Genomic DNA, 24,940 nt, shown 5'->3' with positions numbered 1-24,940 from the left:
TTGTACATTCATTCATTTGTTTATTCATATATTTATTTTGAGATTTATTATTTATTTATTTTAAACCTTTTCTAACAAGTTAGTTCCAAATTCTCTTCCCCCAGGTCCTCTTCCACCCACTGAGAAGGCAAGCAATATGATACTCATTACACATATGAAATCATGCAAAACATATTTCCATATTAGCCATGTCCCTAAAAAGCAAAAAAACATTTTTTAAGTGAAAAAAAGTGCACTTTAATTTTGACTCAGAATTCATCTATTATCTCTCTAGAGATGCATATCAATTTTCATTAGAGTCCTGAATTATCTTGGATCACTATTAGTCATAGTAGCTAAGTCTTTCACAGTTGATTACAATATTGATGTTATTATATACAATGATCTAATTCTATGGACTTCACTATGTATCAGTCATATAGATTTTTACCAGGTTTTTCTGAAACCATTCTACTCATCATTTCTTATAGCACAATAGAATTCCATCACAATCATATACTATAACTTGTTTAGCTATTCCCCCATTGATGTACATCCTCATAATTTCCAATTCTTTACCACCACAAAAAAAAAGAGATGTTATAAATATTTTTGTACATGTTGCCTTTTTCTTTTATCTCTTTGGAATAGATATTTAATAGTGATACTGCTTGATCAAATGGCATAAACAGTTTGATAGGTTTTTGGGGATAGTTCTAAATTATTCTCCAGAATTATTGGAGCAGTGTGCAACTCAACCAACAATCCATTAGTGTTCCTTTTTCCCCCCTACATCCTCTACAGCATTTGTCATTTTCCTTTTTTGCCATATTAGTCAATCTGTTAGAATAGCTAGGTGGTGCAGTAGATAGAGCACTGGCCCATAAGTTAAGAGGACCTGAATTCAAATCTTGGCCTCAGACATCTACTAGCTGTGTGACCCTGGGCAAATAACTTAACCTTAATTGCCTTAAACATCCAGGGCCATTGCCACTTGTCCCGATAACAAATCTTGCCACTGGACCCAGATGGCTTTGAAGGGGAAAGTGAGGCTGGTGATTTTGCACAGCCATTCATCACTTCAATTCAGTACAAGTCATGACATCTGTCATAGTCCTCTTGCAGAACTAAGGACAAAGAACAAGAAATCAATCTTATATGTGTGAGATGGTACATTAAACTTGTTTTAATTTGCCTTTCTTTAATAACTGAATTAGAGCATTTTTCACATGATTAGATAGTTTTGATTTTTGTCTTCTAATAACTGTCTTTTCATATTGTGTGAACATTGTGTCAACTGAAGAATGGCTTTATTTTTTATAAATTTGACACAATTTCCTATATATTTGAGAAATGAGGCCCTTATCAGAGAAATTTGCTTTAATTTTTTTTAATTACTTCATTTTCTATGGTACCTGTTGGCAAAAGATAGTTTCTTTGATCATCTCTTTAATTAGGTCTATTTTTTACTTTCACTTTGTCTGAGATCATGATTTCTACCTCTGTGTTTTTTAACTTCAGCTGAGACATAATAGATTCTACTCTAGGACTTCCAGGGTGGAGCCAAGATGGTGGAGGAAAGGCAGTGAGCTCCCAAACTCATGACACAATTGCTCCAAAAAACATCCAAATAACACCATAGGAAAATGCCTGGAGCAGTAAAACTCACAGGAGAATGTGCTGAAATCATCTTCTAACCAAGAACAGCTTGGATGGTCAGAATGAGGGAACTGCTGTGCTAATACATCAGTCAGGCCCAACCCCACAGTCACCCTGACACAGATCCAGTCCCAGGAAGGCCTCACCAGAGAAGGAGATCCCCAGAGCGTCTGAATCAGCTGAAGCACCAGTGTTGTCTGGAACTAAGCTCACAGTCCGGTGAGTGGGCAGAGCCCTGGGCAGGGGAGAGACTACAGGTGTCTATGCTGGTGCTAAGGCAGAACTTGGATTTTACACCCCTGGTGAGAACCAGGAGGCAGGCTTGAGTAGCAGTTGCCCAGGTTGGGGAGGGGCACAGGCTCGTCAGAGCTAACAACCACAACACACAAAGCTGGTTGATTGGCAAGTTGGTCTGGGGTCATCTGGGACCAGGAAACAGGCCAGGAGAGGGAAGAACCTGATTCTCCTTAAATCATACCACCTGGGACTTCTTAATCTTGGGATACTGCAGCCTTGAAACAGTGTCCCACTTTAAGGAACTAAAAGTCAAGTAAAAGAAAGGCAGGATGAGAAGACAGAGAAAGGTGAGGACCATAGAAAGTTTCTTCAGTAACAAGGAAGACCGAGGGGCACCCTCAGAGGAAGATGTCAACATCAGGGCCCCTATATCTAAAGCTTCCAAGAAAAATATGAATTGGTCTCAGGCCATAGAGGTGCTCAAAAAGGACCTTGAAGATAAAGTTAGAGAGGTAGAGGAAAAAATGGAAAGAGAAATGAGGGAGATGCAGGAAAGACATGAGAAAAAAGTCAACAGCTTGAAAAGTCTAATGGAAAAGGAGGTACAAAAGCTCTCTGATGAAAATAATTGCCTAAGAATTAGGATTGAACAAATGGAAGTCTGTGACTTTATGAGAAACTAAGACACAATAAAGCAAATCCAAATGAATAAAAAATATAGAGTGCAATGTGAAATATTTTCTGGGAAAAACTGCTGACCTGGAAAATAGGTCCAGGAGAGATAATTTGAAAATTATTGGTCTACCTGAAAACCATGATCAAGGAAAGAGCTTAGACACCATCTTCCAAGATATTCTCAGGGAAAATTGCCCTGAAATTCTAGAAGAAGGAGTTAAAATAGAAATTGAAAGAATCTACTGATCACCTCCAGAAAGAGATCCCAAAAAGAAAACTCCTAGGAATATTATAGCCAAATTCCAGAGCTCTCAGGTCAAAAAAGAAAAGATTGCAAGCTGCCAAAAAGAAAGAAGTACTGTGGAGCTCCAGTCAGGATAGCACAAGATCTAGCAGCTTCTACATTAAAGGACCAGAGGGCATGGAATATGATATTCCAAAGGGCAAAGGAAATGGGATTACAACCAAGAATCACCTACCCAGCAAAACTCAGCATAATCTTTCAGCAGAAAAAAATAGGACTTTAATGAAAAAGAAGACTTTCAGATATTTGTGATGAAAATACCTGAACTGAATGCCAAATTTGACTTTTAAATACAAGACCCTAGAGAACCATTAAAAAAAAAATTGGAGCTGGGGGACATACCTGGGATCATACAGTGGGCGACTATCTTGTATCTGAGGCCAGGTTTTGGCTGGGGTACCCCTGGGTCCAGGGGTGATGATTTGTCCACTCTGTCACTTAGCTAGATAATGACATCTTTAGGGTTAAATTGAGGGGTGAAGGGAATTCAATGGGGGAGGGGGAAGGGCAGAAGTGAAATCCTACATGAAAGAAACAGGAAAAGGCTTATGGAGTGGGGGAAGTGATGGGAGAGGAGCAGAGCAGTAAATTAATTTTACACTCATCAGAAAAGGCTCAAAGACCTTAAACTCCTCAGAGCTGCCTCAAGGAGGGTCTAAGAGACACACCCAACAGGGTGGAGTAAACTATTTAATCTGGGCAGTAAATGAGCCTAACCCTCATCAGAATTGGCTCAAAGACCTCAATCTGATTAGAATTGGCTCAAGGAGGGAATAATGTACACACTCAATTGGGTGGAGTCTCTAACCCTGCAGGAAAATACAAGGGGAGGGGGATAAAGAGAGAGGGGCAAAAGAAGGAAGGGCAGAGTGGGGGAGGAGACAGACAGAAGCAATCCCTTTTGAAGAGTGATAGGATGAAAGAAGATGGATAACAGAATAAATATCATGGGGAAGGGAATAGGATGGAAGGGAAACAGTTAACAATAGTAATCATGAAAAAGAGAAAAGGGGAAAAAATTGTACAAAAAATATTTATAGCAACTCTTGGTGGAGGCTAAGAATTGAGAATCAAAGGAATGTCTATCAATTGAGGAATGATGGAAAAAGCTGTGCTATATGATTGTGGTGGAATGGTCTTGTGCTACAGGAAATGACAATGAGGGGAGTCAACTCCAATTGCCTCACTAATAATAATAATAATAATAATAATAATAATAATAATAATAATAATAATAATAATAATAATAATAATAATAATATATTGTACATACGAAGAAAATGATGCTCAGAGTTTCGATGACTTGTCTATGATTATACAAATTGTACTTCCCAGAATTTGGTGTCAAAATAATTTCTTTCTCATTCCAAAACCATCACTCCTTCACCTTTGCCATGCTACCTTCTAACTATTAAATCAATGGATAGAGACAAGTTTATTACCTAGCAATATATGTATATGTGTTTACATACACATATACATACATATGTGTGTATACATTTGTGCTTACATATATGTACACACATGTATATTTGCATGTGTTTGTATATGTGTGTATATATGCATATATGTGTTTTTGTGGAAGTTGATGCTACTAAAATTAGAATTCCAGTAACAATAGAACCCTAATTTTAGTAGAACTTGTATTTCTGTGTATGTGTGTATGTATTTTAAGTTCCTCTCTTTAATTAAAGGTTTGTAGGAATTATGAGTGGTCAGTGATGGAAGAAAAAGGCTAAAGGGTTGATTTATTCCCTTTCCTCTATGCTCCACCTGCCCTTTCAAGGTTATAGTTTGCATGCCCACTAATCTTTCCTGGCATCTAGCTGGCAATCTTATCGGTAAGACTTTCTCTATTGTGGTCTAGGTCAGCTTCACCCTATGAGGAAAAAAAAAAACCCAAAACAACAACAACAACAAAAACAGTCTCAGTGTCTTTGAATTAAAGGTCTAAAAAAAGAAGCAAAAGATGTTTTCTTGTAATCTCATACTTTATTTTATAAAAGTGTCCCCTTTAATCATGGCTCCTAGGCTTTTCACCCTTACTTCAAAGAACTTTCATATAGGCAAGCACCAGAATAATTTTTCTGGCCTGTAGGCCCATGGAAGGAACCTGGCACAGACAACCCTCATTACCTCTTACCACTCTGGTTAACCCCATTCAAAGAATTTAGAAAAAACACAGAAAACCCAGTGAGCCAATTGGTGTCAAGCTCATGGGTTGAGTTTCATACTTTTCCACAATGGGGCACAATCACAGAAAGCTTGGAAGTGTGTGCTTGTTTACTGTCTGAATAAAAACAAAATTCAGAGGAATAACATTTTAATCCATTTCGAAATCTATATTGTCCATGTGAATAGGAACATGGAACTTGGAAGCCCACCTCCAGGATCTTTAATGAGAAAACATCAAATCCTTCCATTCCCAAACAAAGCTTGAGGTTTTCCAAGGCCAAACCTGCTCCATTAAATAAATATAAAATCTGCCACTACAAAGAAAATCTTGAAGTTTCTGATGTCTAGGCCACAAAAAAAGGATTTTCTTTGAGAGTGACCCTTCCCTAACCACAGGATTTACAAAATGAACTCTTTCTAGTGTGGCATCTAAAATGCCAATTTCCCATAGAACAAGTAATAAACTTTCTGACTTTTCACATCTAGTGTAATGAGTATCTAAAAAATGGAAATTCAGTTTTAGGGTAGCTGGGTCAGAGTGGTAGGGTATGAACCTCCTGCTTAAAAATTGCTCAGTGTTGAAAGGAAGCCAAGATGGCAGAGAAAAGGCAGTGACTCAATTGAGCTCTCCCTAAAACCCTTTCAAATACTTTTAAATAATGCCATAAAACAATCCATAAAGCAGCAGAACACACAAAAGGACAGGATGAAATAATTTTCCAGCCAAAAACAACTTAGATGGTTAGCAAGAAAGGTATATTGCACCTGGGTGAGAATAGAGTACAGTCCAGTAGAGGGCACACCAGAACAGAATAAAAACCAACAAACCAGAACAGGCCTTGGGAGCCACTGAATCAGCAGAGGCAGAGACTGCTTCTTTAATTCTCGGCCAACAGAGAGTATGGTGGTTGAAAAACTGGCCAGAAGATTACAGGGATATTTTTGCTAGCACTGAGGCATGACTTTGTTGCTTTGTCCATACTCAAATGTGGGTCACAATCCTGGGTGGCAGTCCCATGTTGAGGAGGAGCATTAGACCTTGTGGCCACAGTGGAGCACAGTCCCTCCTTATAGTTCCAGGACAGAAAAAAGATGGCTTGTGACTACTCACAGACCAGAGAATAGGACAGGAGAGAAGTAAATAAGTCTTTTTGGATCATACCATCTTGTAATAACTGAAAAATTACAAATTCCTAGAAGTATCTCTGAAAATAGCTGCACAAAACCCCTGAAGCTTGGAACAGTACATCCTCCACTCTGGAATCAGAGCCCTACTTTAACAAAGAGTTAAAAATCAAGAAATATGCTGGGGAAATGAGCAAACAACAGTAAACAATTCTGACCATAGAAAAATACTATGGTGACAAGGAAGATCAAAACACACCCTCTTCTGTGATAGACTAGATTCTTCTCACCAATACAATGGTACAAGAAAGTTCCAAAGGACTCATGATGGAAAAGGCTCTCCAAATCCAGAAAAAAAAAAAAAGAACTGTGGAATATGAATGCTTATTGAACCACACTATTTCTTTTGTTTTTGGTGCTGTTGTCTTTCTTTTTTGTGGTTTTTCCTTTTTTGCTCTGATTCTTCTCTTATAACATGACTAATGCAGAAATATGTTTAATTATATATATATATATATATATATATATATATATATATATATATATATATATAAGATTACCTACTGTCTAGGGGAGGGGGGAAGGAGGAGAGGGAGGGAGAAAAATTGGAAATTGGAAATCTTATATAAACAAATGTTGAAAACTGTCTCTACATGTAACTGGAGAATAATAAAATACTTTAAAAAAAACCCAAACAAACCCTTTTAAGAGGAAAACAACAACAACAACAACAAAAAAAAACATCCAAAGCCTCCAAGAAAAATATGAATTGGTCTCAGGGTAAGGTAGAACTCTAAAAGGACTTTGAAAATAAAGTAAGAAAAGTAGAAAAAATTGGGAAGATAAATGAAAATGATGGAAGAAAATCATTTTTTAAAAAGAGTCAACAGTTTGGATAGGGAGATGCAAAAATTGTGAAGAAAATTGCACCTTAAAAAACAGACCTGGCCAAATTGTGAAAGAAAGAAGGAAAGACAGAGAGAGAGAGAGAGAGAGAGAGAGAGAGAGAGAGAGAGAGAGAGAGAGAGAAGAGAGAAAAGAAAGGAATGAAGGAACAAAGAGATATTTTTAAAAGGTACAAAACACCAATGAGGAAAGGAATGCCCTAGAAAGCATAACTGACCAAATGGAAAAAAAGAGGGACAAAAGCTCACTGAAAAAAAAAATAATTCTTTAAAAATTAGAATTGAGCAAATAGAAGCTAAAGACTTTATGAGAAATCAAGAAACAATAAAACAAAACCAAAAGAACAAAAAACAATTGAATATAATGTGAACTATCTCATTGGAAAAACAACTGACCTGGAAAATAAAGCCAGGAGAGATAATTAAAAATTAGTGGACCACCTGAAAGCCATGATAAAAGAGCCTAGACAACACCTTTGAAGAAATTATCAAGGAACACTGTGCTGATATTCTAGAAACAGAGAGTAAAATAGAAATTGAAAGAATCCACCAATCACCTCCTGAAAGAGATTCCAAAATCAAAACTCCCAGGAAGATTATAGCCAAATTCTAGAGCTTCCTGGTCAAGGAGAAAATACTTCAAGCAGCCAGAAAGAGACAATTCTAGTACCATGGAGCCACACAGTAAGGATAACAAGATTTAGGAGCTTCTACATTTAAAAGATCAGGGACCTTGGGATATGATATTCTGGAGGGCAAAGAAACTAGGATTACAACCAAAAATAACCTACCCAGTAAAACTGAGTATAATCCCTTCAGGGGGTGAAAATGTGTATCCAATGAAATAAAGGAATTTCAAGCATTTTTTGATGAAAAGACCCCAAATGGGGTCACAAAGAGTCAGACATAATCAAAATGACCCAACAACAATAAATATATATGTGGTGTTCAGGGAGAGGGCTCTTATGCCTTTTCATAAGTTTTTTTCTCTGTCCTCTGAAAAAACAGAAAAGATGGCACTCATTCCAAATCAAGTGTATGCTTAAATAAATAGTCAAGGACATTTAATGTCTCAAGAAAATTTTCCATAAAAAATTGCAAAAACCAGTGCTTGGAGGAGAGACAGCTTTTGGTGGAATAAGAAGAAAACTTCCTAATCATTTGAGTTGTCTGAAAGTAGAATGGGGTGCCTAAGGAAAGAATGGTTTTTCCATCACTAGAGATTTTCAAGCAGAGGCAGGATGACCATTTGTTAGAGGTATTGTTTATATATCATTTAGATCCAATGGTTTCTGAGATACCTTCAAATACTGAAATTCTGCACTTGCTATTGGACAAAATTGTTTCTACTTGTGTGTAGTCTCAGTTATTCTATTCAGCGTGTGCGCGCGCACACACACACACACACACACACACACACACACACACACAGAGTCAAAGGAACTCCAAAAGAAGAAAGAGTAAAGACTTTTGAATGAAATAATAAAAACAGAAGCAGGAAGAAGAATAAAAGCTTACTATGTGTTCTAAGGACTAAGATAACAAATAAAGAAGGGAATATAGCCCCTGTCCTGAAGAAGCTTCCATTTTAATTATGGAAATCAACACAGAAAAGGGTATGGTGGTTAGAGAGGAAGGCTTGGATTTCGAAAATTTCAGGAATGAGTAGAGTCATTAGGAAACAAATTGACATTTTCTTTCTGGGAGTAAAGGCAGAATTCATTTGATTATGGTTAAGAACTAGAAAGTAGGGGCAACTAGATGGTGCAGTAGATAGAGTCAAGAGGACCTGAAATCAAATTTGACCTCAGATACTTCCTGTGTGACCCTTAACAATTTGCTTAACCCCGATTGCCTTCAAAATAAGAAAAGAAAGAAAGAAAGAACTGGAAAGAAATGGAGGTTGTTATTGAATACTCAGGAAGTGGTATGGTAACTGATAAAGAGATATCCAGGCATGGAGTGAAACATGGCTGGAGATAATTTCAATGTAGCAGGAGTCTGAGGCAACTACCATTCAGAATGGTGAGGCCCTAAGGCAGGAGTAATGGACCTGAAAGTCATGAGTTGCTTATTACCTGGTTTTGTGACTTTGTAGCGGCCAGGGGATGGCCAAAGAATGAAGATGATTTGTATAGTTTAGAATTTGGGTGTCTTGAAAACCAGCTCCTGTAAACTCACATTGAGTATTGTTCCATAAGTCATAAGTCAACACTTATATAGCTGTAGAAATGTTTAAACACTCTCTCAACACAAGTTTCTATGTATGCGTCAATGCATATGCATATATATGTGATTTGTATACATATATATCATATATAGCAAAAGAGGAGAGACTATATTAAATATAAAATAATATATTCATATTATTGCAATCTGTAATATCATATAGCTCCCCTCTTTATATATACATATATACAATCTACATATATATGCACATACAAATACATATATATTTTGTGGGTATGTGCATGTATACACACATGTGTGCCATACGTGCATATATGTATATGCAATAAGGCACATGTTATGCTGTTATGTCATGTTATGTCATGTCATATCCCTCCTTCTATGTGTCTGTATATATATATATATAAAATAATCAATATATATACAAACTATATCTACACCTATGCCTTTATATAATCTATCTCTATCTCTACATCTGTATTAACATCTACATCTATATATCTATATCAATATCTCCGCTCTTTTGATATAGAATTAGTGTCCTGGTGTTCATGGAAGTCAGGAACATTTCTGTTCAAATCCAACTTCAAACACTCACTAGTTGTGATACCTTGAGAAAATGATTTACCTTCTCTGATCTGTAAAATGAAGGATGGGCCACTAAGTGGGACAATGGATAGAATGCTGGGTTTGTATTCGGGAAGACTCATTTTCCCGAGTTCAAACACAGTCCCGGACACTTACTATATAAAGTGTTATGAAAATCTTAAGTCCTGTATAAATATCAGGTATTACTATCCCTAGTAAAGGTTAAAGTTAAGTTTGAGTCTTTTGGAAGCCAAAGACAGCTTTCTTTAGAATGTCCATCCTGTGAACCTTCTTGCTTGTCCTGCTATTACTGCCCCTCATTCATTTTCAGGCCATGAATGAAAACCTGCCTTTTTAATAGGCCTGCCAAGGTGAAGAGGTAATATGAAATAATACTATAGTATGTGACTACTTTTCATTCTTCTTGATGGGGCTCCTACTAGTTGGTCCCAATATCATAATGAATTACTTTATTATTTTTGTGCTCTGAGGCTTTGAAAACTTAAGGGCATATTAAAAAGCAATATTTGAGCCTAATTATCTTCTCATGGGGAAGGAAATGGGCTATAAAGAAACAAGATCCCCCTCTTCTTAAACCCAGACTACAGGGGACTTTTGGACCAGAAAACACAGAGTGATAAAAGCACTGCAAAGAGAAGCCTTCTGATAAGGGCAAGTGTGAGAGCTCTGAGATGGGAAGTTTCTTATTCAAAACAATCATAAGAATTCCCCTTTTATAGTCACCTACACAGAGAGCAAAGGCTTTGAGACTAGCCCAGTATTCACTCCCTTTTTGGCACCAATAGTTATGATTTACATCCTCTGTCCTGGGCGCTTGTCTATATTCTCTTCACGGGAATAAGGAGTAATTAAGAAAAACAAAATAACAACAGCAACAACAACAAGCAGAGGTCCCCAATATCTTGGTATAGCTTAGACAAGATCTGAAAATTATATTTTCCCAGATACTCACAGGCTCTCCATAGATGAGAGTCTTCAAGTCTTGCCTATCCTATTTGTAAATACCTATCCATGGGGCAGTTAGGGGGCACAGTGGATAGAGAGCAAGGCCTAGAATCAGGAAGACTCATATTCTTAAGTTTTCCAATCAGAATTCAAAATTTACTAACTGTGTGATCCTAGGCAAGTTATTTCACTAGCTCTGCCTCAATTCTCTCATCTGTAAAATGAGTTGGAGAAGGAAATGACAAATCATTCCAATAGCTTGGCCAAGAATACCTCCAAAGGGGTCATGAAGACTAGTATGTGACTGAACAACTGTAACCCACCTACCACAGTATCCATAATTTTCTAGCTCTGTATATATGCACCTTTATAAAAAGTAACATTATAAATGTTTCTTATGGTCCCCTGCATCTTGTGCTCCAGGTAACGACAAATTCTGCTGATTCTGTTTTGTTTTGTTTTGTTTTTTAATATATAGAAATTTCAAGAATGGCTATATATTTAAGGAGGAGGCCCAGAGGCTATCCACTTACATAGAATTTTGCTGTATTTTTAGCTATGTATGGTGAGAAAGGCAATGTCTATGAGTTAGTTTTATGATCCTTGCTTTACCACAAATTTCAAATGTTACCTTGGGTAAGCTTCTTCAACGTTTTCCCTGTAAAAAAAGAAAGTAATAGTAATCACTGAAATTTACATAATATGGCCCACCTAACAGCAGAGGTCACTACTGTATCTACCAAGTTGCTGCTTCTTTCTTTGTTAGCAAGCTGGTGCCAGTAAGCCCTTTAACTCTATCCTTGTATGCTATGCTTTCTTCCTATGAAAGTCTTAGAATTTACCACTAAGATTCAGTCTTCAAACGTGTGTTGTTGTTGTTTTTAATTTGGACTCAGTAAAGTTTATGTTTGAGTTTAACAAAATCATAGAAATACATAATTTTACAATTGAAAGGAACCTTAGACATTATCTAAGAGAGATCATTTGCTATAATGGAGAGGTCCAAACTACAAATTGACATAAGCATCTCTTTCTATGTCTTTGTTCTCAGGTCTTTGCCTTCCTTCTACATCCCTGGATTTATGGGGATTAATGTTTTCACCATCTCAATAGCTCAGCTCATTTGATCCCACCCACTAGCAAATCCTGTTCACAATGCCACTAGTATATGCATCACAAATTTACCTCTCTCAAGGACATTAATTTATAAAACATTTAATTAGAATGGATGAAAGGTAATAGAGGCAGAAGCATTGCTCATATGTAACAGATATAAACCATACTTTTAATGTGATCATAGACCAATTCTTCACAAAGGCAGAAACCATTTCTGGGTTAAAGTTTGTGTCCTCAGTCCCAGCTGCTGCTGCCTTGACCAACCTTGGGTCCAAAGATGGTAGCAATCAATGTTCGTGAACATCTTGATCTTCAGTAAAACTGAAGCTGGATGCATGCAGTTGACTCTATGCATGATTGCCTCCATGGGAGAATTTGAGAGGGAGAGAACAATTTCCTCATTGCAGCTGCACATAAGGCAAGACACAGTTTGGCAGAGAGTTACCCAGTACTTGTCACAAGCATCACCATCAATGATTCATTCTATTCTATATATTCATTCATTCTATAGATCTCTGTTCCTTTATTCAGGAACAAAGTTTTTTATTGAATTTCTCCACAAGGAGGAGGACACTGCCAACTATCAGAAGCCCTTCAAAGGTAAATAGCACAAGGGGGCTGAGGAAGACAAATCCTTGTGTTTTTCCCCTCCTATACTTGAAAAGTCTACTCCACTTGGCATGGAGTCAACCATGGATAGTTCAATCAAAGCCTATGCTACATCTGTATAATACTTGAAGTTAAGGTTTGTGAGTTAATTTATATATTTTACCTCATATGAACTTCACAAAGACCCCGGGATTTAGGAAATCCAAGTATTATTGTCCCCATTTTACATATAAAACAAATGGGGCTCATTTTATAAATGTAAAGAATCTCAGAGCAGGAAAGGACCCCAGAGACAGGCATCTAGTTCAACTCATATTTGACCGAAAAGCTCCTCTCCGACATGCCCAATAAGAGGTTAACCAGCCTCTTCTTGAAGCCTTCTATTGAGAGCAAACACACCACCTTGCTGCCCTGAAGCAGCCCATTCTGTTTGGAAATAGCTCTAAATATTAGGAAAATTTTTGTTTGTTCTATTTTCCCTTATAGGAGATTTAAATTTGCTTCCCTATACTTTGCCTCCCCATATCTACCCTACTAGTAAATGTCAGGGGCAGTATTCAAATCCAAGTATTCCTTTATCAGGTTTTTTTTTTCTTACTCTGTCTGGCATTTTTTCCAATACACCATGTTGTGTCTCTTGGATATTTTTTAAAGGTCACTCCCAGCTCCAAAATTCTGCATTTCTGTGATTGTATTCAACTCAAGCAGATGAACCTATCTACTAGTGACAAATTGAAGGGAAAAAAATTCCAATGGCACTATAAATCCTAGTGTAGTCATCAAATTTCATAACACTAGTATAGTATTCTAAGACAATCACAGGAAGAAAGCTTGGTATAATTAGTAGAAAGGCTAAGTGGGTTTATGACAAATAAGATATGTTACCTACATTGTACTGTTGCTGTTCTTCTCATTTAAAGTTTCAGTTTGATAAATGGGTCATTTCTACCAATACTTCTCTCTCCCAACTTCACCCTGATTGGCCAAGACCTATCACAGAATTAAGCTAACTGACCTTGATTGCCTTAACAAGAATATTCTAGTTTATCATCAATTGTATCAACATATACCTAAAACAAAACCCCACCTACTTCAACAGTAGGCATTCATTTCATTAGTCAGCCAATGATCATTTATCAGGTACTGCCTATGTATAAAACACTAAATGAAACAAAAATCTTCCCTGAAGGCTCTTATATTCAATTGGGATTTATCTGTATATATGTAACCCTAGTCCAGAAGCCCATTAGTATGAGACTCTTTTAATTGATGGAGATTAATGGTACCTGTTGGTTGGGGGGCAGGGTTCAATTGTGCAGGGGTGGGGGGGAGAGAGAGAGATTCAGTCCTCTTCAAGCTTTCAATTTTCTTCAAATTGCTCAGTCTCTCTAAACTTCAAACACTTATGGCTTCTGGCTTCAAGAAAGCAAACTGATTATACCAAATTCATATATAATCTGTATCAAATTGCTTATTTTCTTAGGGAGGGGAAGGAGAGGGAGGGAGAAGACTTGCTGCTATTTATTTATTTGTTTGTTTTTTCGGGGCAATGTGGGTTAAGTGACTTGCCCAGGGTCACACAGCTAGTGTCAAGTGTCTGAGGCCAAATTTGAACTCAGGTACTCCTGAATCTGGGGCCGGTGCTTTATCCACTGCGCCACCTAGCTGCCCCCTGATGCTATTTATTTTAATTAATGTTAAAAAGTGTCTTTACATGTAATTGGGAAAATAAAATATTATTTAAAAAAGAAAAAAGAAATCTTCTCTCATAACTACAGACTACAAATTTGTCCTTCCTACTCCACATTCTATCTCAACCCTCAGTGATTTTGAATAGTTCCCTGTGCCCACAAAGTACTGCTTCCTCATCTCCTCCTTCTCCCTGGGGCCACCCCAGTCTCTCCCATTGTTAGCTTCCCCCCTTTACTTTCTATATGTTTGCATTTATTTATATGTGTACACATTGTCTCCTCAATAGAAAATAAATAATTATTTCATGTTTGTCTTTGTGACCGCAGGACCTAATACCATGCCACAACAGAGTAGGTTCTTAATAAATTCTTGTTGATTCTTTTTTATTGATTTTCAGCCTATAGGCAGCACAGCGTGGTGTCTAGTTTTGACTCAAAAAGACATGGGTTTGCATCTAACTTAATGCAGTTTAAAGTAAAGTCAGAGATTCCAGAGGGTGGGACAAGGAAGTTCAGGGGATCCCAAGAGAGAATAAGCAGAGAGAAAATAAAACAAGCTAACTCTGGGGGTGGGGGATACTCATAAGATGAAGAACTCATGTCAGCTCCATGGCGATCCCTATAAGGATCAGGCACCAAAGCTGGTAAAAATGCATTGAGATTTGGTGTATTTTTTTTGTTTGTTTGTTTGGTTGCTTGGTTTTTTGGGGGGGGGCAATGAGGGTTAAGTGACTTGCCCAGGGTCACACAGCTAGTAAGGATCAAATTAAAATCCATTGACATTTTATAGGGTTTTTATCCAAATCAAGCAGGACCAGAAACTGAGAAGAGACCTGGCCCTAGGATAAACAGATAAAGGTTTGATTCCAGCTAGAGAATGAGAGAAGATGAGAGAAGATTTGGAGGCTGGATGATAGGTAAACTCCCAGCCACAGTGGGGAAAGGTGCTTTCAGCTGCTATTGATGGTCTTACAGGGTAACACAGGGAAGGAAAGAAAGAAGCAAACATTTCTTCAGTTCCTTCTATGTAGCAGACGCTATTAAGCACTTTACAAAGATTACCTCATTTGATCCTCACAATAACCCTGGGAGGGAAGTGCTCTTATTATCCCCCTTTCATGGATGAGGAAACTGAGGCAAAAGAGGTGATCACACAGCTGAAGCTAGATTCAAACTCAGGTCTTCCTGACGCTAGGCTGGGTGCTCTACCCACTGAGCTACCTTGCTATTTCAGAGGTTTTGATATCATTCTAAAGCTTCTTTACTTAGTTGGCAAAGAGCCCACTTATCTGTGAGAAAGTCCTGCCGGCCAATGACAATGTTCCTTAGCCTCACAATGTTAGGCAATCATCTATTTCTATAAATTCAGAACAATTGATAATCTACAGTGGCTAATGGGACTTCCCCAAATGGATTCCTGAAGAATAAAAAGATTACAATCCCAAACTGTCCCAGTCATTGTACTGTTTTGACTACAACGGCAGAAATAAAACAGCCCTGTTCTTTTTTTTTTTTAGTGAGGCAATTGGGGTTAAGTGACTTGCCCAGGGTCACACAGCTAGTAAGTGTTAAGTGTCTGAGTCCGGATTTGAACTCAGGTACTACTGACTCCAGGGCCGGTGCTCTATCTACTGCACCACCTAGGTGCCCCCAACAGCCCTGTTCTTAAGAAACATCCATTGTTCCCTGACATTTAAAAAAAAAAAATTCCACAATGATGTAAATGATAAAAATAGTAGTATTTCTATCTTCCTGATATAAGTTCCTGTTTTGAGAAACATTTTTATGAACCTTTTAATTCTTGACACTATTTGGATATCTACTTATGAAACCACATCTGTATGTTGGGCAATATAAAATGATGGATTTTTCTACTGGAGGGTATACCAGGTACCCTCCAGTGCCTCCAGTGTGAGCAATTTGCAATTGTTCATGTGTGAGTTGCCTTTCTGTACAACTCACTTCTTCCTTAGCATCTATTAGGCTAGCACTTGTGCCAAGGCGACATTACATCAAATGAGTGATTTGCAAACACCCAGCTCTTTATATAGTTTTCCTGATACTTTGCCCTCTTCCTTCTCCCCAAGGAGCAAGTTGAAGCCAATCTAGACAGATGTCGATACAGGTAGCCTTGCTTCCACAGATACAATAGCAACTCCCTCCAGCTTTAGGGAAACATCATCTCTGAATTGTGGATGGGAAGAAAAACAATCAAAATGATCAAATTAGAGGATAAATGTATTCTTTTCACATGAGAGGCACATGCTTATTAATTTAACATATATATATATATATATAACTAATTAGAAGTATACTGAATTATACACAGTGGAAATGTATACCTGAAAAGCTGAAATGGAAATTTAATAAATCCAAATCCTATTTTAAATATGCTAGGATAACCCAGCATTTAAAGGAAAATTGTGATTAATCCTTTTCTTTGTACATGTTTTGTAAGAACGCCAGACTTAGAGGCAGGGGCCTTTAGCCTCAAATCCCAGTTTTGACCCTATTGGTTGTTTGCATTTGAATAGGTCACCACTTCTCCCTTATTCTTAATTGCCTCATCTGGAAAATGAGGATAATCAAGGTCACCTACCTCAGAGCATTGTTGTGAAGAAAGTTTTATAAACCTTAAGTGTGCTGTATAGATGTGATTATTTGCTGTTGTAAATTTATATACAATAGTGGGTCTTCTTATCACAGACCACACCTTTGTGGACTAGAGTTCTAATACGTCAAAGGGTCTATGATCTCAATGATATGACTAGCCTCTCCAGTGATGCAGATCACAATCCATCTGTGCTTGCCTATCTTTTCTTTTCTTTTTTTAAAAATTTTTTTTTCAAGTCTTGACAATGGGGGGGGGTAGAGGGACAATGAGGGTTAAGTGACTTGCCCAAGGTCACACAGCCAGTAAATGTTAAATGTCTGAGACAGGATTTGAACTCAGGTCCTCCTAAATCCAGGGCTGGTGCTTTATCCACTGCGCCACCTAGCTGCTCCTCATGTTTTCAATCCTTATCTATGTCTTCCTGTAAATTCACCAGAAGTTTACCCAATGGGTTGGGTACTTTTATTATAGCATCATAGAAGCAATATACTCCCAAGGGATCATATCAATGTTGCTTCTTATTCTTGAAAAAAAATATATTTTGGCCAAACCTTTATCTGATGACTATTTTTACATTAGAGCTTTTATGTGATTCTTTATGTAAAATGTGCTGCAAAGTGCCCCAAACCACTCTTCATCCCTCCTTTGGTTGATCCTGAACTTCAAATCTTTGGAGAATGTATTATTTTATGGCTCACAGCCACGTGTTGCTGAGTTTTGTTTTGTTTTGTTTTGTTTTGTTTTAGTGAGGCAATTGGGGTTAAGTGACTTGCACAGGGTCACACAGCTAGTAAGTGTTAAGTGTCTGAGGCCAGATTTGAACTCAGGTACTCCCAAATCCAGGGCGGTGCTTTATCCACTGCACCATATATCTGCCCCCTCATTTAATCTTCATTATCAGGGATTCATGAGACAAATATAGTTTTACTGTTGAATCCTTTAAGGAATATTATATGATTCTTGCATAGGCATTGTGGACTCTTCATTAGAGCAGAGCTTTTAAGACTGTTTCACACTGCCAATTTAAAATTCTTGATTCAGTGTGGTTTAACACACTGGGAAAAGAAATATTCTAGTTAAAATATTAAGGTCAATTTTTAAATAATACTTATATATGATTATCTAAATGATTAAAGTAAGCACTAGCTTTCTAATTATTTCCAAAATATAGGAACACCTAGACATTTATGGTTCAGCATATGAGATTTTAACTATTTAATATTCATCTTGATGGACCATTATAGAGTTCCACTTCCTCCCTTTCCTCATCACATTGATTTCTCTGGTTCCTGTTGCTGCTACCATCCATTGGTTAGAACATGCATAACCAACCTCTTAAAAGGTTTTTTTTTTTTTTTGGAAGACCATGGGAGTTTGGGCCAAATTTTGTTTTGTACTTTGCTTTTCTTCTCCCCCTCACCCCCACTTTCTCAGCATAGAATATTCCAGATGTTGAAATATCTTCTGTAAATATGGACTGGGAACTCATTAGTAAAAGTTAGTAAGAAGTGTTAAGAATTAATTGCTATTTCAGGGGCCCCTAGGTGGCACAGTGGATAAAGCACCGGCCCTGGATTCAGGAGGATCTGAGTTCAAATCTGGCCTCAGACACTTGAAACTTACTAGCTGTGTGACCCTAGGAAAATCACTTAATCCTCATTGCTCTGCCCCCCCCAAAAAATAGAATCGATTACTATTTCATAAAACCTTTATATCTGATGACAATTTAGGAATTGAAAAAAATGCAAGTGGAGAGCTTTTAAGAGAGTGACCATATGCCCAAATTAATTCATTTTGGGAATAAATACTAAATGATTTCTTTATTCAAGGGAATCTCCACAACCTATCCTCCCTGAAAGGGGGGGCATCTTGTTTGACAATTATTATCAAACTATTTGAATTTCCATTAAATTTATTGTTCCTTTTTAAAGTTCTACTTTTTGAGTCCCATGTTATCAAAACAAGAATTCCACTGTCAGAATCAAAAATGATTTTAGACATTTGCTAAGCAAACTTTTTGAGATGATTAAATGTGATAATATATGAAAATACCTTATATTTAAAACATACTATCAGTTCAAAGGATGAGTGATACAAAAAAAAGGAAAATAAAGTGAGAAACCTCAATGATACATTAAAGAATTGCAAGGAAGAGAATTGAAAGCAGTTTAGAAAGGGGCAAAGAAAAGGACAATTTTGTTAGCATCAAGTTAAATTTTATACACACACCATACATAAACATCAAATGGCATGTTTGTACTTTGCTTCTGTTTGCTTCTGTTCTTGTTTATTGACATGTTTTCTTATTTTATTACCCCCATTTTTCAAATGAGGGAACTGAGATTGAGTAAAGCTTGTGACTTGCCCAAAGTCACACCATACATGTTTGAGGTAGGACTCCAATGTAAATCTTCTTGACTCCAAGTCCAGTGTTCTAAGGTGCCATCTAACGTAATTAACAATTATAATCTATATTACCACATTACTTATGGTTTTAAAAGAACATAGAATCACATACTTAGAGCTTGATGGAATGTGCAAAGCCATCCATCCGGGTCTCCTCATTTCAGACATGTTACACAAGCTAAATAGCAGAGCCAGGTTTCAAACATGGGGCCACTGATGCATATCTAGCACTGCTTGCCCCATACTCTGTATACTGTCTTCACAAAAGTACTGATATGTAGGTTGTGAAAGTATCATTCTTATTTTATTGCTATGGAAATCAAAGATCAGAGAATTTAAAAGACTTCTTCATGGATAAAACTGAGAATGAATCTACACTTGAGTTGATGTTTCTCTCTTGTCTATGCAATGCTTCTTCCCCATTCCATGATATAGTCTTCCTTGTAAGAAGTGTCATGAAATATATTGAATTCACTATGTACAACAGAAAAAGGTGGTAGGGCAGTGGTATAGTAAGGATGAGTGACTTCAAATAGATATCCTAAATGGTGTATTGGTACTTCTACTCTATTGGAAAAAACAAAATGCACACCTCATATATATTGGGAGATCCTCTATGGGAGCACTATTTAAAATATAACCACAACCAGGGGCAGCTAGATGGCACAGTGGAAAATATGATATCATATGATATCATAGGTCAGCATGAGAAGTTAAATGGGAAGTTGCAGGGAGGGGAGAGTTTTAAAGAAGCCACAGATAACATATGAAGGCCACCAAATGACACAGAGCCTATGACCAAATACTTAACCCAAATTTCAAATTAAAGTGTGTTTAGAACCCCATAAAGAAAAAGAAAAAAAAAAGCAGACTTCTCTGTTATGAAGGGAGGGCCAAAACATTTCACGTGGGTTTTCTAGATTGCAGAAGCACTGTGCCACTAACCCTGAAATGTGGAAGGGATAATTGTAGTTTGATTTTGGGTAAGTCGGTTTAGCACTCTATTTCTCAGTCTCCTTACCTGTAAAATCATCAAGTGGATAGAGGGAGTTGTGGAAATATGGGTACACTAATTCATTGTGTGTGGAACTATGAATTAGCCTTTTCCTTCTGGAAGGCAATTTGGACTTATGCAAATACATTGGATTTGCATAATTGGATACAATTAGATCCAATATACATTGCAAACAATATACATGCATTGGATAAATTGAATAAAAATACCTATACTAAATAAAATATACATACAACCTTTACTCAAGAGATTTCTCTACTAAACTTATATGCTAAAAAGGTTATAGACAAAAAGAAAGGCTTCAAATGCACCAAAATATTTATGGTGGCACTTTTTGTGGGAACAAAAACATAGAAATAAAGTATATGCCCATCCGAAAGGGAATATAAACAAAATGTGATGCATAAGGGTAATGGAATGTTATTCTGCACTAAGAAAAGATAATCATGATGAAAATAGAGAAGAGTAGAAAAAAATTACATGAACTAATGCAAAGTAATCAGAGCCAAGAAAACAATATACAAAATTATTATATCAGTCACAATATAACATACTGTAATGAAATGTAACATAACATTTTATATATATATATATATATATATATATATACAATAATCATTAAAGTATAAACATAAAGCATATATAACATCTATTTAATATATAATATGAATAAAAGTACATAAAGTTAATAATATAAAGATAAAACAGGAAATGGTTATAACAATGATTAAAACAATCACAAAATTCCAGATAACAAACTTGTCTTCAAAGCAGAATTATAAGAAGGTATTCCCTCCCTTGCTTTGCAAAGAATATATTTTTAAGGTATTAATCAGTATTACTGATTTTTTCCTTTTTCTTTTTATTATAAAGTCATGATTTTCAACTTCCATTGAACTCTAAGTGGTATATGGATAGATCCGGAAGTCAATGAAATTGAATTAAAAAATACAACTTTAATTAATTTTTGGTTTATTTTATCATTCTATTTATTTCATTTTATGCATTTAATAAAATTATTCTTAGGATTTTATAGATTATACCATTCTTCTAGAGTTGTCCATAACACAAAAATTTAAGAATGCTTTTTAATATAAGTAATAGCTCTCAAGGAAGGAAAGAGGGAGGAGAACAAAGTGTAATCCAGATCATGTAAAAACAAAACATCTTAATTAAAAAAATAAAACTTTTTTTAAAAAATGAAAGTGTTGGACCAGATGACCTCTCATGTCCTTTTCAGCTATACATACTATGGGATTATAAAAATCACTGATCTTTCAACTTGCAAAATAAACATCCACCATCAACTCACTCTGTGAAGCTGCATCACTTCCCCCAAAGGTTTCTTTGTTGGCTCATCATGGTGTGGATTTGACCTTGGGTTCTTGAAAAATATTCCACAGGAGTGAAAGCTCTTATCCAGGAGAATAATAAATAATTCTTTTTAATTATATTAGCTTGTATTTGAAAAGATTTGATTCCAGCACAGTGATGCACTATTTGTTTGCTGTCTGAGGATGAGTGTAGCCATATTTGAGGAGGCTCTTTCAAAGATTGTACCCAGAATGAGGAATTTTGGTCCACTATCCCCAAAGACCATCCACTGGCCCTACAGAGGGGTCACAACCTACATCAATGGATAGAGGACTGAATACTGATCAAAGCACAGATCATTGCAACAAGTAGTCATGATACATTTGCATCCTTGGAACTTGGGAGTAGGGAGAAAAGTGTATTATAGAAACTTTAGTGATCATCTAGCCCAATCCTTTCATTTTGCAAATGATTAAACCAAGGATTAGACATATTAAATGACCTTCCAAAGTCACACAGCTGATGAGTAGGATACAGATGTTTAACAGCCAATCTAATGCTCTTTCCACCTTTCTACCCCTCATTCGTTTTGCAAATATTATACCTCCTTCTATATTCATTAGTCCAGCCAAATTTTCCTTCTTCCCTGTAAATTATCTTCTATCTCCTCTTTCTTTGTCTTTACACAGCTTGACCCCTGTGCCCACAATATACTTCCTCCTCACCTCTTCCTCTGTGAATCTCTATTTTTTTTCAATACACATCTCAAGGGCAACCAACAATATCTCTCTACAAAAAAAATGTTTCATATTTATTTTCTATATTCTTATATTATATACACATACATGTGTGCACACACATATGTTTCTCCCTGCAGAATGTTAGCTTCTTGAAAGCAAGAAAGATTTTATTTTTGCTCTTTTCTCAGAGCCTAACAGTGCCTGGCATAGTAGTGCTTAACAAATGTTCGTCAGAAGAATTTTAGTTGTTTCCATTTTGACTCTGGGGTTCTAGACTGCATTTCATTCTGATTGTGTGTTTTATTTATGACTCAAGGCCAGAACTTATTATCATGGTTCTCCACTAGATATAACACAGAGTATTGTACAGAAAACTCAACCAGTAGTGACCTCGAGTTCAGTTATATTCATGCATTATACACCATCATCCCTAAATGCTTAGTATTTCTAAAAGTTCCATTCTTCTTAGCCTATTTGTTCTAAGCCTATACCCAAATGGCACCTCAAAAAAGGTGATTGATAACCTCATGGTTAAGAGACAAAAGTATGAAAATCAATCATCCTGGTCTTTTGTTCCTTGGAACCAGGACACCAGCTTTATTTTTTTTAACAAACAGATAATTCAATCTTTTCCATGTACGCATCATACCAGAAAAATCTACAATTCAAAATTCTTGTTAGCATAGTCAAGGGGGCAGTATCAAGTGCTTTGCCTGGAATGTGAGCAAATACTATACTCCTTTTATTCCTTGACAGGGATTTTCAAAGAGGTGGGAGGGGGGTAGTCTGTGTTTGTTCACAGGGTTGATTTATTTGGAATGATCCTTTCCCACAAATGTTCATCACATTAGATATTACAATATCTGGAAAAAAATATGTACATAGTAGGTCCTTTATTAATGCTGCTGAATTAAATTACATTATAAATGAGTATTACTCTCCAGAAATTCATGAAAATATTGAAAATAAAAGGAAATAAATGAAGAAAATTGTAACAAATAGCTCTTCCAATATCCATGCCCCTAATGATAAGTGCTCGATTTCTATAAAATATGCATAGAAGTTTGCTATATGTAATATTATTTGATATAAAAAGGGCTCTACCATAAGAAGACGCTAGGAGATAGGGTTTAGTCAGTGAAGAATGAAGAACTCATAAGACAAGAGAGGATGTGCTTCAGGTATGCCCCTTCCCCAACCTATCCTCATTGGCAGAGGTTATTAACCTTTCTTATATCATCGAACTCTTTGGCAGTCTAAGAAAGCCTACGATCCTCTTCTCAGAATAATGTTTAAGTGTAGAAAATAAAATACCAATGAAAAAGAATATATTTCAATACAGTTATTTTATGAAATTAAAATAAGTTTTAGGACCTCAGATTAAGAACCCCTGAGAACAATATTTAGATTCTGAAGGTAGGTTCAAAACTTGGTTTTTGTGCTACTTTTTTGACCATCTGCAAGCCACTTTATCTTTTTCAGCTTTAATTTTCTAATCTTTAAAATGGACATGGTATTCTTTGTAGCACATTGTGTACAGACAAGATATAAAACTTAAGCTTTGATATTTTTGCCATTCATTATTACCTGATAGCATCAGCCCTATTATAGAGAAGTTCTTCTAATGCTTTAGTTTAAAACAATTTTTGGTAAAGATTTCAAAGTTTTTTCCCAGAATGGCTTCTCTTATAATGCTTTAAAGAAAGGCAGGAAGTTGTATAATTGTCATTCATTTCTTACAGATTTAGAAAAGAAATTGTGTACATTTTTTAAAGTATTATAGTATAAGGAAAATAATATTGGTCTATTAATAAGAATACATAGCTTCTAGTTCTATATCTGGCCATTAGGTGTCACATCTCAATTTTTTAAAAAGAAAGCTTTGTAAAATCTTTAAAAATATGAGTCATTCCCCAATTGATAAATGGTCAAAGTAGTCATACAATCTTAGAAAAGACCTACAATCCAAAAAATTCTCACTTTTCTCACTTTCAAAATGATGGTGACGCTGTATGTCATCACAGGGTTGTTGTGAGGAACAAGTGGATTTATAACTATAAGACATATTTTGCATTTTGTGCTCATTTTGTAGATGAGGAAAGTGAGGCCCAGAAAAGTTAAGAAGGATGATCACACTGGTAAAGAGTTGCTCAGGCAGTATTTGAAGCCGGATTTCCTTACTTTATAGCCAGTGCTGGTTCCACCACACCCCTCATTCTGTGAACTATGAAGCCATATGTGTTCATATCCCTTAAGTTAGCTGTCAAGACAATAACAGGACAAGAATTGGGAATCAAACTGGATTGCCAATTTTTGACTTTCTTCCCTGGATGATGCTTTCTCTGGAATGCATGGTACAATTTCAAAGCTATACAACCATTCTTCTAAGTAGTAGCAAGCTGCTGATACTACAAATCTGATGATTTTGATAAAATGAAAAGAATCCCCAAATCCCTAACATGTGTCTTCTTCCTGGCTACAAGAAAGATTTTTGCTAATTTGAATCTCTCAGTAAATTCACAATGTTTTACACAGAGTAAAGTTACTGCCTGATGGAGCTTGGTGTGTTTGCCTTGAATTTGATTTTCAAATCTCTCAGGGTAACGTGTTCTTTACAAGGTCAAACTGACAT

This window comes from Dromiciops gliroides, chromosome 3 (genome assembly GCF_019393635.1).
Source record: "Dromiciops gliroides isolate mDroGli1 chromosome 3, mDroGli1.pri, whole genome shotgun sequence".
In the NCBI taxonomy this organism is placed as follows: Eukaryota; Metazoa; Chordata; class Mammalia; order Microbiotheria; family Microbiotheriidae; genus Dromiciops; species Dromiciops gliroides.
This window is presented reverse-complemented; position numbering follows the sequence as displayed.